This window comes from Oenanthe melanoleuca, chromosome 23 (genome assembly GCF_029582105.1).
Source record: "Oenanthe melanoleuca isolate GR-GAL-2019-014 chromosome 23, OMel1.0, whole genome shotgun sequence".
NCBI lineage: Eukaryota > Metazoa > Chordata > Aves > Passeriformes > Muscicapidae > Oenanthe > Oenanthe melanoleuca.
Genome location: NC_079356.1, coordinates 5,935,137 through 5,947,917, shown reverse-complemented (window position 1 = coordinate 5,947,917; position 12,781 = coordinate 5,935,137).

The following is a 12,781-nucleotide window of genomic DNA, read 5'->3' as shown; positions in this document are numbered from 1 at the left end:
TCCCCCTGGCCTGTTCTGCAGGTATTTCAGGATGACATCCACCAGGCAGGCTGTGTGCAGCCCTTTGGGGTTATTTCTGCTTATGGCCTTGGGGTCATCAGAGCCCAGGAGGGAACAGAGTGATGTGAAAATGGCTTTGGGTTAAAATGCAACTACAAGCTGGGGAAGCTGGTGGGTTCCTAAAGCACAAGAGGCACCATGAGGGTGAATATTGTTCTCTGCTTCACTCGGGATGGGCTTTGCTCAGGTTGGCCCCAGCTGACCCTGCAGCTGTGCAAAGCCAGGTGAGGCTTTTACCTTTTAAATGGACCTTGGGGGCATTTTGCTGCCTGCTTTGAAAAACCAGGGCAGTAGGAGGAAATAATGTGGCTGCTTCCCCTCCAGATGGATCCAGGCTGGGCTGTTTTCACAGCATCATGGGATGGTTTGTGTTGGAAGGATCCTTAAAGACCTTTTCATTCCACCTCGTGCCATGGGTAAGCTGTGCCAGGGCCTCACCACCACCAAGGGAGGAATTTCTTCTAAAATCTGACCTGAACCTACTCAGTTCAAAGCAATTCCTTTTTCTCCCACTTGTCTTCTTTTGCTGCAAAGCTCTCAGCAACTCTTCTTGAGTGGAAACGCAGCTTCATCTTGGCTGAAATTCTGGCAGAAAGTGGGGATTTGGGTTAAAATCCTGAAAGAAAAGCAGGTGATGGCAGCTCAGAGGGTTGAGATTCTGGGAGCTCTCGGTGCAGCTGAGGTTTAAATTGCAGAAGTTTCCAGGCTGGTGAGCAGAACTGTGGCCTCAGACTTTGACTCCCAGTCACAGGAAGGATTTAACAGCTCTCAGGAAGCAGGGAGTGGGGAGAGCACATCCCTGTGCTCCCCTTTGGAAGGCTGAGCTCTTTGGGCTCTCCATGGCGCGGAGAGTCCCAGCAGCAGAAAGGAGCACCAGGACCTGATCCAAAACCCACACTGGGAACTTTTCCACCTGCTGCACTAGCTGTAGATCAAACCTCGGTGACCTGCGGGGCTGACAAAGGGAGAATGGACTTTTGGGTTTTGTTTAATGTCCCTGGGGCTGGGAAAGGACGTTCCCAGCCTCGCTCCTGTCCTCCCTTTGTTCCTGGGCTGGGCACTGTAGCGAGGAGCCCCAGCAGGGGCTGAGCTGCCCCAGCCTCTCTCCAGGGGCTGCAGCTGCTGGGCTTGTGCTGGAGCTGCTGGGATTTTGGTGCTGAAGCTGCTGGGGTTGGTGCTCACAAGGATTTTCTGGGCTGAGGATGCAGTGCCAGCATCTCCCTGGGGCACAGGGAGCAGACGGGAGAGGAGCTTCCCCAAAAAAAAGATGGGGGAATATCCACTCCCGGCTGTCCGTGTGTCCTGCAGCCCCAGCCCGCTGTGGGCAGGGGATGCAGGCCAGGGTGGCAGCTGGGACCTCTGGGATGACTCCCCAGCAGCAGGAGGGTTCTGTGTGCGGGATTCGGCCGCAGCTTCTCCTCCGGGCAGCCGCTTCCCCCCTCGGAGCGGGGTTATCAGAGCAGCCGCCGCTTTCCACCGGCAGCGATAGCACAAGGACACGGCAGCTCCTGGGGACGCGGGGACCTCGGCACCGGCCGCTGGCCTTGCTATCACAAGGCAAAGAGCTGTAAACAGACAGGGAAAATAAACCCAGGGCTCCGTGTGGGAGCCCCGCTGGCATCAACAAAACTTTCCATGGAAATCGGTGGCACTCGGGGACAAAGCTTCACCTCGGGGACACGCGGAGGGGACACACTTTGTCCCCGCACCCCCTGGCTGCTGTTTGCTCATCCAAGGGAGCAAAGCTTTGCTGCTTTGGGGATGCTGGTGCTCTCCACGGGGATGGGTTTTCATGGAATGTCAAAAAGCGATATCCCAGAGCCCGAGGGTGATGCCGAGCCCGGGAAGTCGAGGTGCCAGAGCCACCACGGCCGTCCCTGCCCGTCCCCATCCCTGCCCAGCCCCAGTCCCTGCCAGTCCCCATCCCTGCCCGTCCCCCCGGTTCGTGTTTCTCTCGGCAGTCCCCGGGCAGGAATGTTTCCCCTCTGCCCAGCGAAAGTGGAGGCAGGAATTGCTGGAATAGCGACAGGCTGAGTAACAGCGCTAACTTTATTCTCGAAACAAAGGGCAGTGTCCCGGCGCCCAGCGCTGCTCCCGCTGCCGGCCGTGCGGGGGCCAGGGCTGGGGAGCTCCTGAATTCCTGTCCCGGGGACCCCCTGGCCGGCTCCCCACTCTGCTGCTCCCGCTGGCCAAACACGCATTTCCAGAAGCCGAGAGAGGTGGTAAAAATCGCGCAGAAAGGCCGGGATTCCCCTCCGAGGGAGCCCTTCCCAGGGCTTTTCCCTCTGCAGGTGTATCCCCAGCCTATCCCGGGAATTTTGGGGGGGCTGCGAGCTTGGTGTGGACATCAAATATCCCTGAGTACCCCGCGCCTGCCCCCCACTCCCGGGTGCTGTGGATGGGGTGCTCACCCCAACTCTGCCCTCCCCTCTGCCTCTGCCGGGGTGAATTCTCACTCTGGGGGTGTCTGAGGAGGGGATCTCCTGGTCAGAGCCCACGAACCCCGCTTTGGCAGCACCTCCTGCTCTGAGGAAGGCACAGACTGCCAGGGATCACCCCTGGAACACTCACCCCTGAACCATCACCCCTAGAACCATCAACCCTGAAGCATCACCCCTGAACCCTCACCCCAGGCTGGGCTCCTGCAGGCAGGAGCAGGGTTTGGGGTTGGTCCCAGCCCCGGGCTGGGTTCCTGCAGGCAGGAGCAGGGTTTGGGGTTGGTCCCAGCCCCGGGCTGGGTTCCTGCAGGCAGGAGCAGGGTTTGGGGTTGGTCCCAGCCCCAGGCTGGGCTCCCGCAGGCAGGAGCAGGGTTTGGGGTTGGTCCCAGCAGGATCCCTGCAAGCAGCCTTGGTGCCAGGGCCGGCCTTGGCCGCGGGGCTCGAGGCAAGGCAGAGCTTTCCAAAACAAATATTTGTGCAGCGCAACAACACGTGGGAAAGAGCAGGATTTGCTTCCCTGGCTGCAGGGGGAGGTTCCCAGGGAGCTGGGCTCTGCCGTGGGGGCTCAGCCCTGCCTTGACCTGTCACTGCCCAGGTTCTGAACCTCCTGGGTTTGCACTAAATGGGCTTTAATTTGCAATCCACAAGGGGAATCGCTCTTGGGAGGATTCAGAAAATCCCTCTGGACATGAGGGAGGGATGGGATGTCCTGTGCCTGGCTCTGCCCTGCTATCCGTGCCAGAGGATCTCAAAGACCCCAAAGCCCCCTGTGTGTGTGAAGCTGAACAGGGCTGTGCACTGGCAGCCCTGACTCGGGTGGTGCACATGGGATGCTCCATGTCCTCCCTCAGTGGTGCCACTGTCCCCTCAGCCCCTCACCCCACAGGGACAGCACTGTGCCTGGGGGATCCCACCCATTATTGAATTTCCCCAGGAATCACATCCCGAGGCTTTTCCTTGAGTCGTGGTACCATAAGGTCCTTTTTTTCATCACTTTTAAGGTGAGACTGTCCTGAACTGAAAATCCCTCCTGCTCTGGCATCCCGGGGTGGTGACACTCGTCCGATGCTGCTGCAGCCCCCTCCCAGTTCCGGAAGGTTCGCCTGTAGGAAACAGGGTGGGATCCCGAGCAAAATGCAAAGCTGGGGCACAGCCCTGAATCCCCAAATCTGCTGAACTCCCCGGCTCCTCCTGCTCCTGCCCTGGCACAGAGTGAGGAACCCGAGCAGCGAGGGTCAGCGCTAGTAGGGAATTAGGGCACGGAAAGGGCCGGGGTGAGGGGGGGAAGTGGCACCAGTGCCTGCTGTGAGCTCTTCCTCCTCCTCCTCCTCCTCCTCCTCTCCAGGACGCACCAGCAGCAAGGTCAAAGGTCAAATTTAAATCCCCTGTGCTTTATTGCAGCGCATCCCTGTGCCCGGGCAGGGATCACAGCTCCTCTGGGGGTTCCTGGTGCATCCCCCGTGCCCCGGGGAGGGCAGGACCCCCCGGCAGCAAGGCTGGGTGTCACTGCTGTCCCCAGGGCTGCTGGCACGCCCCGAGCACGTTGTTCCCCCCGTGCCCCGCTGGGGCTGCCAAGGATGAGCCAGGGCTTCCCCAGGGTTCTCCATAATGGGAGCTGTTCCTGGCCCCTCTTCCCTCCTGCTCCTCTCCATAAGAGGCGAGGCGGAGAGAGCCGAGAGCAGCCCGGGCCTGGCTCTGCTCCCTGGATTCCTTTCCTGCCTGTCAGCGACCGATTTAGTGCCCAGAGTCAGCACAGCCTGGGGACATCGCTGGTAGCGCTCCTGGTGCCGGGGGTCCCGTGGGGGTGATGGGCTCAGGGCTGTGCCCGGGGCTGTTCCCATCCCCAACAGCCCGGGGGTCCTGGTGTCCCAAAACCCATGGCACAGGGATGGTCCTTCCTTCCTCCCTCCCTCCATGTGATCCTTGCACTGGGATGGTTCAAACCCCCCAAAAAACCCCATTTTTAACTCTTCCAAACGAACTTTGCTGGTTGAACAAAACCCACCTGCGAACAACAGAGGGTTGGAAAAATCTGGTTGTTTGTTTTTAGGTTTTTTTGCCTGAAATCCTTGTTTCCTGCAGTGACTGGGAGAACTGGGGCTCGGTGCTACCCAGGGCAGGACAAGCCCCACGCCATGGAACACATGTGGAAACCTGGAGCTGTGTCTCTGGAAAGGAAACCCCAAAACCCCAAACCTGTCCATTTTGAGGATTACGCTGCTGCAGCTTTTAGGAAATCCTCACCTACACCCCAGAGATCTCTGGATCCTCCCGAGGGAAGGGCTGTGAGCAATAACTGGTGCTTTTGGCAATTAATCTTGTTAAACCTCTTAATGAAGCGTGGTCAGGTTACAGAGCTCCTGTCATCTCAGATTGCTGGGGATTAGCAGGAACAGGGAATGGGGCAGGGAGGGGAGGGGGTGTCCCTGAGAGCCTCCTCTAGGCATCCCTGCTGCAGGGTTGGGAGCTGGGCTTCATACCTACCCATTCCATTTCTTATATTCTGTTTGATGTGTTTATTATCAATTACAAATATTGAGGCTGCAGGGGGAATCTGTGCAGCGGGAGATGGGACAGTGAGCAAGACAGAACCACTCACCAGCACCTTGCCCTTTGCTGCACATGTCAGGGAGCTATTTTGGGGACCATCCCTCACTGCTCTGCCCTCCCCAGGGTTTGCCAATCCACAGATTTGGCTGCTGTGGGTGTAGGAAGAGGCTGGCGCTGTAGGGAAGGGGCAGATGCAGGTCTCAGGGTGCTTGGGATCACTCTGGGGAGAAGCAGGAGGATCATTCCCCTTTTTGGGGACACTGCCCAGGCTGGAGCTTGGAGCACCTGCAGGTTTTGGGAAGGAGCAGCTATGGCACGGGCAGGGGCTGTGATGGGATTAGGGCAGCCAGCACTGAAAATAGAGACACTGCTCTGTGCTGGGGAACTTGGGGCTGGCCCAGGCAGCCCTGGTCTGGAGGTGACAGACAGGGATACCTGAACCCTGGAAAATCGTGGCTTGGACAGTCCTGGCTGTGCCAGCTCCAGCCCGGTCTTCCTGGAGGAAGAAAAGCTTTAAGAACCCCCATCTCCAAACCCTTGTGTGGCAGCATTAATTAAAACCCCATTTCCCTTAAAGGGCTTCTTTAAAAAGGGCTCAAATGCAGGGACAGATCTATTCTGAACACCCAAACATTCGGAAAAGGGGTGTGAGGAGGAGGGTGAGGCTGACCAAGACATTTTCTGCCTCTCATCACCCAAAAGCAGAGGGTCTGTGGGGGGACACCGTGGTGCAGCTGTGCCAGGGACGAGGGGCAGCACAGCCAAGCCTCACCCCAGCTCTGTCAGTCCATGGAGGGCACGGGCAGCACCCCAGGGAGCTGGGACACCCACCAGGCTCACACGGAGCCCGTGGCACAGATTTGCATCCCAGTCCAGCCCTGTCCAGCTCTGCAGCATCCCTGACCCATCCCTGCCTTGATCCTGCCCAGGACGGGGACGCGGCACCACCCACACCACACCTCTCCTCCTGCAGGGATCTCCCCGGGATCCCGCTGCCCCTGGGGCTCCCGTGGTCAGAACACGCGGGAGAAGAGCAGGGGCAGTCGGGTGCTGGGATGGAGAATCCTGCTCTGGGCACGGGGACTCGGGCTGGGCACAGGAGCGAGCGAGCCAGGATTTGGGAACTTTGACTTGCAGGGCAAAACAACCCGATTGCTGAGGTTTAACGAGATCCGTGACTTAAGGAGCTTTAGTGGCAAAGAGAGAAGTGGACCAAGAGCAGCTTAACACAGTAAGGCGAGCACAGAGCATCCAGGTGCTGTGGGATGTGTTCTGAGGCTGGAATAACCCCAAGGTGGATTCATCCCCCACCTGGCAGCCACAGGGGGACAGAACTGAAAATACGGGATTTATGGGATTTCTCAGCACACATGAACCGGGATGAAGCACAAGGCTGCTCGTCCCAGGGGTGAGGGAGTGGGAAGATAGAAACACGGCCAGGCGTGTCCCCAGGTCCAGGTCACATTCCAGCCCCTGCAGAGCCCTCCGGACGCCGAGAGCCCTGCTCAAGGCATAGAAGGAGATCAGAACCCCTGGCTGGGACAGGCTCGTGGGAGCCCAGCCACAGCTGCTGGGAGGTATAAATCAGAGGCCAAAGGGGCTGTTCCCAGCCTCTGGGGCTGCTCGGGGCTGGGATCGCTTCTCAAAGGACGAAAAGCCGGAGCGGAGCCACTCCCGTCGCGCCGGGGCTCCGGCGGCGCCCTCTCGTGACCGCGCCGGGCGGCGGGACCGGGGTGATGGGCTGGCCCTGTCCCTGTGTCCTGTTGTCCCTGTGTCCTGTCCCTGTACCTGTCCCTGTGTCTTGTCCCTGCGTCCTGTCCTGTCCCCTGTCCCCTGTCCCTGTGTCCTTTCACTGTCCTGACCCCTATGCCCGATCTCCATTGCTCTGGCACCATACCTGTCCAACCTTCTCCATCACCCTCGTCCCGTCCCTTTACTGCCCTTCATCATTTTTGCATCAACCCTGTTCCCTCTGCATCACCCTGTCCCTGTCCCCACTCCATCACTCTCACATGGTCTCTGTCCCTTCTCCATCTCCCTCTCCTGTCCCTGTCCCCTCTCCATCACCCTCCCACATTCCCTGCTTTCCCCCTCTCTCATTTCAGCCCTGGGCAGTTTCTGTCCCTGCCCGTGGGTGCCTGTGCCCGTCTCCCCCTCACAGGAATTAGCAGTGGAAAGGGGAGAAGCCAGGCTTAGGTATTAACGTGGCACATTAATTTCCTTTTTCCCAGAAAGTCTGTAACAATAATCCCATAACCCCCACAAGTGTCGGTGCTGTTTATGTAACGGTGCTGGCAGGAGGCAGCGGGGTTATGTAAAACCCATCACTCCTGAGCCTGGAGCTGTCCCGGGGCCACAGGGGATCCCTCCTGAGCCTGGAGATGTCCCGGGGCCACAGGGGATCCCTCCTGAGCCTGGAGCTGTCCCGGGGCCACAGGGGATCCCTCCTGAGCCTGGAGCTGTCCCGGGGCCACAGGGGATCCCTGCTGCCCTGTCCTTGTGCTGGAGCTGCTCCGTGTTTGCTCTCCCTGCTCTGAGCCCAAAAGGGCCCAGGACCTGGCAATGGTGGTTCCAGTTGGGGCTTCCTTCTTGGGGAGACGGGCCAGCTTCTATTTCCTTTTAATTCTTGTTCCAGAGACTCCTGGGATCACTTCTCACTCCAGCATCAGCCTGGGGAGCTGCTGTTATTGCTCCAGTCCAAAATCCAGGCCTGGCCACAACTGCCCTTCCCACCCTCCCTGGTGCTGCCCTTGCTGCTCCTCCTGCCGGACAGGGGAACATCCCAGGAGGTGGAGGTGGAGATGGGGATGGTGGGGATGGGGATGGAGATGGAGATGAGATGGAGGTGGAGGTGGATGTGCCTCTGCCCCTCCCCATCCTTTGAAATCCTGAGTGTGACATTCCCTGGGTACCTGGGGCAGACAGGGACCCCCATTTCAGCTCTTGGCAGGGTGCTGAGGAGCTTTGGCCTCTCCTTGCCCTTCCACCAACCCTCTCTGGCTGCATCAGCCTCCCCCATCCCGCAGGAAAATGGGAATAAGTGTGTGAATTGCAATGGATGTCATGTTCCAGCTGAAGATACTCCAGGAATACAAAGTGGGATGAGACTCTACCCTTATAGTAGAGACTGAAGGGCAGAGAGGAGCCATCACACAGAGAGATTTTTAATTATTTTGGTCTTTCTGGTTTAATGGAGTTGATTTATTATAAATTTAAGGTCTTTCCCTGCATTTCCTCTAAGTCGGTTCTGCTCTAATCAGGTCAAAAGCTGATTTGCAAATAATCACCAGAGAAAGGGAAAAAAATCGAGGGATTTAAACCCAAGCTGTGCATTCCATACTATTAATTGAAAGCCAGGAGAGATAATGTGTCTCTTCTCCTGGCTGAGACCCCTAAGCTGCTCTTAGCAGCAAATTTTGCTCTGGGCTCCGGGAATCACCTTCCAGCTGGGATTACACACGGGAAAATCTCCCCTGGCACTGGGGGAGTGAAAGGGCAGGAATTGGGGAGCACTGAGAGGTGTCAGAGCATTCACAGCTCTGCACAAAACCCGAGCTGTGTGCAAACTGGGATTGATGGGGAAACGGCAGAGCTCCTGAGCGTGGGGCTGCCAAGGCAGGGTGGGAGCTTCAATATTTCTCTGCCACCTATTTCTGCAGGTGTTTGTGTGCAAGCTGTGCCTTGTTTGTCGCTCAAGTTGTGCCTTGTTTGTCACCTTATGTGAGTTTTACAGGACAGACCATGGTATTTATATTATTTATATTTATATTTATATTTATATTTATATTTATATTTATATTTATATTTATATTTATATTTATATTTATATTTATATTTATGTACCGTGACATCTTGCTGCAGGAATTCTGAACATATTTTTCCCCATCTCCCCACATGCTCAGAGGAGGGAAGATGTCGATAATTAGAGAAATCCACTCTGGTATTAATTACATGCCATTACCGGGGCTTATTTGCTAATCCCCATTCTAATCACCCTCCCGGTTATATTTCAACCACCACCTCAGGTCGCTGCACGTAATGAATAAAATAGATATCAAAGTTTATTCCAGAGCACGGGCAGCACGGTGCGGGCAGGGTTACACAACAGACCTGCTGTCACACGCGGCACATTCGGACGTCAGTGAAATCCCCCCCACCCACCCAAACCCCAAACCCAGTGCTTTGGTGTGGCTTTTTTTTTTTTTTTTTTTTAATTTAAATAAATAAATAAATAGCTGGAGGACTTATGGCTTTCCAGGGGGTTCATGCAGCTTCTGCGGAGCTTGGCACGGCTCGGTGAGGGACGGGGACCCGGGGGGCGGCTGGGGATCGAGTGGCAACGGGACCGCGGGCTTCGTCTGCAATTCCCGGCGGGGAGCGGCTGGTGCCGCCCGCTCCGAAGTGTCCTGAGGCCGGCTCAGGGCTGGGGACAGCGATGGGGACAGTGATGGGGACAGCGGCACCAGGGCCCTGCACAGGCTTCCAGTCCGGAGAGATCCTTCATTCCGGACACGGATCCTTCATCCCCGACAGCGATCCTTCATTCCGGACACGGATCCTTCATCCCGGACACGGATCCTTCATCCCGAGCCCATCTCCGCCTCCTCGTTCCTTCTGCCAGTCCGCAGTCACTGCCTCTGCCGCCAGGTGACATTGGGTGTCCCCAAGGACGCTGGCTGGAAGCACAGGGATCCTTGACGTGTCCGTGCTCGGTCAGCGATGGGAGCAGTCCCGGGCTGTGCTCGGTGCTCCGTGCCCGGTGCCCGGTGCCAGCGGATCCCGAGTCCCGCTCCCTTCCCTGGCCAGGGACGGTGCAGGAGCGATGGCCCCGAGCCCGCTCGACTCTGCCGAGGTTTGCAGGGGGCACGTCAGGGCTGTCCCGTGTCAGTCACAGTCCCACCGCTGTTCCGAGGGCTGGGGTCCCCTCCTGGGGGCCGTGGGGCTCGGACGGGGAAGGGGCCCGGCCCCAGAGTGGCTGCTCTGAACCTGCTGCCTGCGGGAGGGAGGCGACCCCACACCGGGCTGGGGTTGCTGGCAGCAGATTCCTCTAGAAACACCCCCAAACCTCCGAACCTGGCAAGATCCTCCAGGGATCCCAGACTCCGAAGGGTCTCCCCACCCTAGGGAGGTTCCCAGAACCTGCTGGTTCCCCAAACTCACTGTGTCCCCCAGTTCACTGCACAACCTGGACCCTGACCCTGCAGGGTCCTTCAGGCACCACAACCCTCAGGGACGCTCTCCCCACTGAATTCCTCAGGGCACCCCAAAGTCCCAGACCCTTCTGGGTCCCCTGGAGTGCCCTAATACTACAAGGTCCCCTATGGAACCCCAAATACCCCAAAGTCTCCCCCCATCACACCCCTCAGGCCACTGCTGGGGTCCCCAGACCCTGCTGGGTAACCCCACCCCATAGAGTCCCCGAGACCCTGCAGGATCTCCTTGGCACCCTCAACGATGCTTAAGCCCTTCCAACCCACAGGGTCCCATCCCACTGGATCCCTCAGACCTTCCCCACCCTGCAGGATCCCTCTGGGACCTCCAAATCCATCGGGTTCCAGCCCATCGGATTCCCTAGACTCTGCTGAGTCCCCCAACCCCATAGGGTCTCCTGGACCCTTCACACTCTGCAGAATTCAACCGTAATCCAGACCCCACTGGGTCACCCCACACCAGGTGGTCCCCCCAGATCCGGCAGGGTCCCTGAGCCCCTCCCCTCACACTCACCAAGGTGGCCCCTACCCCAGGATCCCCAAACCCACCAGGTCCCATCCCATCAGAGTCCCCAGGACTCCCTGAACGACCCCAGGCCCCCCTGGATCCCCCCATAGCAGATCAGTGAGCCCAGCCAGGTGTCCCCCCACTTTCAGAGCCCCCAAACCCCCTGGCTCCCTGCTAATCAAACTCCAGACCCCTCCAGCTCCCTAAACCCCCGCGCCCCCACCATTTAGGCTTCCCAAGACCCTCTGAAGGATCCCTCCCATTATGGGGTACCCCAGATCCTGCAGGGTCCCCCAGACCCACAAAAGTGTCCCCCACTCTCAGAACCCCCTGGGTCCCCACGGATCAAACCCCTTCCAGCACCCCAGACCCCTGGAGCCCCCCGACACCCCCAGCCCCCCGACACCCCCAGCCCCGCCGCTGTCCCTAGGCGGAGCCGCGGCTCGCAGCGGGCAGGCGGCGCACGGGGGTGCCGGCGGCGGCGCCGCGGCTCCGGCCGGGAGCCCAGGGCACGCAGCTGCGGAGCGCTCGGGCGGCCGCCAGCAGCGCTCCGGGCCGGGGCCGCGGGCGGCGGCGCAGCCCCTTCTGCAGCCGCTGGCTCTGGGCCGCCAGGGCGAGCTGAGCCTGAGCCACGCCGGCCCCAAGGCGGCCCAGGGTCTCGGCGCGGGCTGCCAGGCGCAGCTCGGCGTGCAGCAGAGCGCAGTGAACCTGCCGCACCCGCCCCTCCAGCTCGGCCGCCGCCCGCCGCCGACCCTCGGCCGCCACGAGCCTCCGCCGCGCCGCTGCCAGCTCCACCGGGCCGGGACCGCCGCTGCTGCCGTCCCCGGGACCGGCACCGGGGCCGGGGCCGCCGCGGGACGGGCGCTGCGCTTCGCCGCCGCAGGGGCCGGGAGGTGCCGGTGCCGCCGCTGCTGCAGCCATGGGAGCGGAGCGGCGGCGGAGGATGCGGCGGGGATTTATAGCCCGGGGGCGGCGCTGGCGGCTGCGGCTCGGCCCCGGCGGGGGCGGCAACGGCAAAGGGAAAGGGGGTGGGGGACACGAGAGCCTGGACCGGGACCGGGACCGGGACCGGGACCGGGACCCTGGGCACGGCCCGGTGCGGCACGGCTATGGGCTCCATCCTGCACGGGCTCGGTACCGCACTGGTGCCGGCATTGGTGGCACCCCGGGCTCGGTACGGAGGTGCTGTGGCTCGGTATGGCCCGGTACCGGTGGTACCCGATCCGCGCTCGGTACCAGTACCGGGAACTAGGCTCAGTACCAGTACCGGGAACTAAGCTCAGTACCATTCGGTGGCCTTAGTGGTGCTGGAAAACTGCCCTGATTTGGAGGGCTGGGGCCGGGCGGGATCCCAGGGAAGGCTGAGAAAGGCACCGAGGGGTCACTGGGAAAGGCCGGACCGGGAGGCGCCGTGGCCGGGGTGTGCCGGGCACTGGGCTGTCCTTGGATGTGTGGCTGTCACAGCAACGTCACTGCCACCTCATTGTCATTGACAGGGTATTGATAAACATTAATATATTTATTAATATTTTAGCAGTGGTCTGGCAGGGGAGGGGGCTGCCGAGGGAGCTGCCACTGCCACCTTGCTCCCTCAGGACCTGTTTTTTGGGGTTCCTCCTGTTGGAATGGCATCTTCGTGTGGGTGCGTGGGGCTCACGTCGGAGCAGCAGAGATCACAGAAACCGGGTGTCAGGGTTCCATCCCACCCCCAGACTGGAATAAAAGCCGAAGCCAAAAACAAGAACAAGCTTAAATCTGTTTAAGGCAGAGCCACATCCAGACCTTCAGGGGATGTCGCCCACGGGGCTGGTGATATTTCTGCTTTCCTTACCTTAGGAGGGAAAAAAATGCCCCATCTCTTGTGCTTTGCATCACATTCCTGCTCCTGCCAGGCTGCCACACGTCTGCCAGGCACCGGAGCAGCGTCAGCGGCTGCTGCGTCACCGCTCCGGCCCCCGCGGCCAGCTCGGCCCATCCGCGGCTGCACCGCATCCCCCCCGCACCCCCGGGCTCGG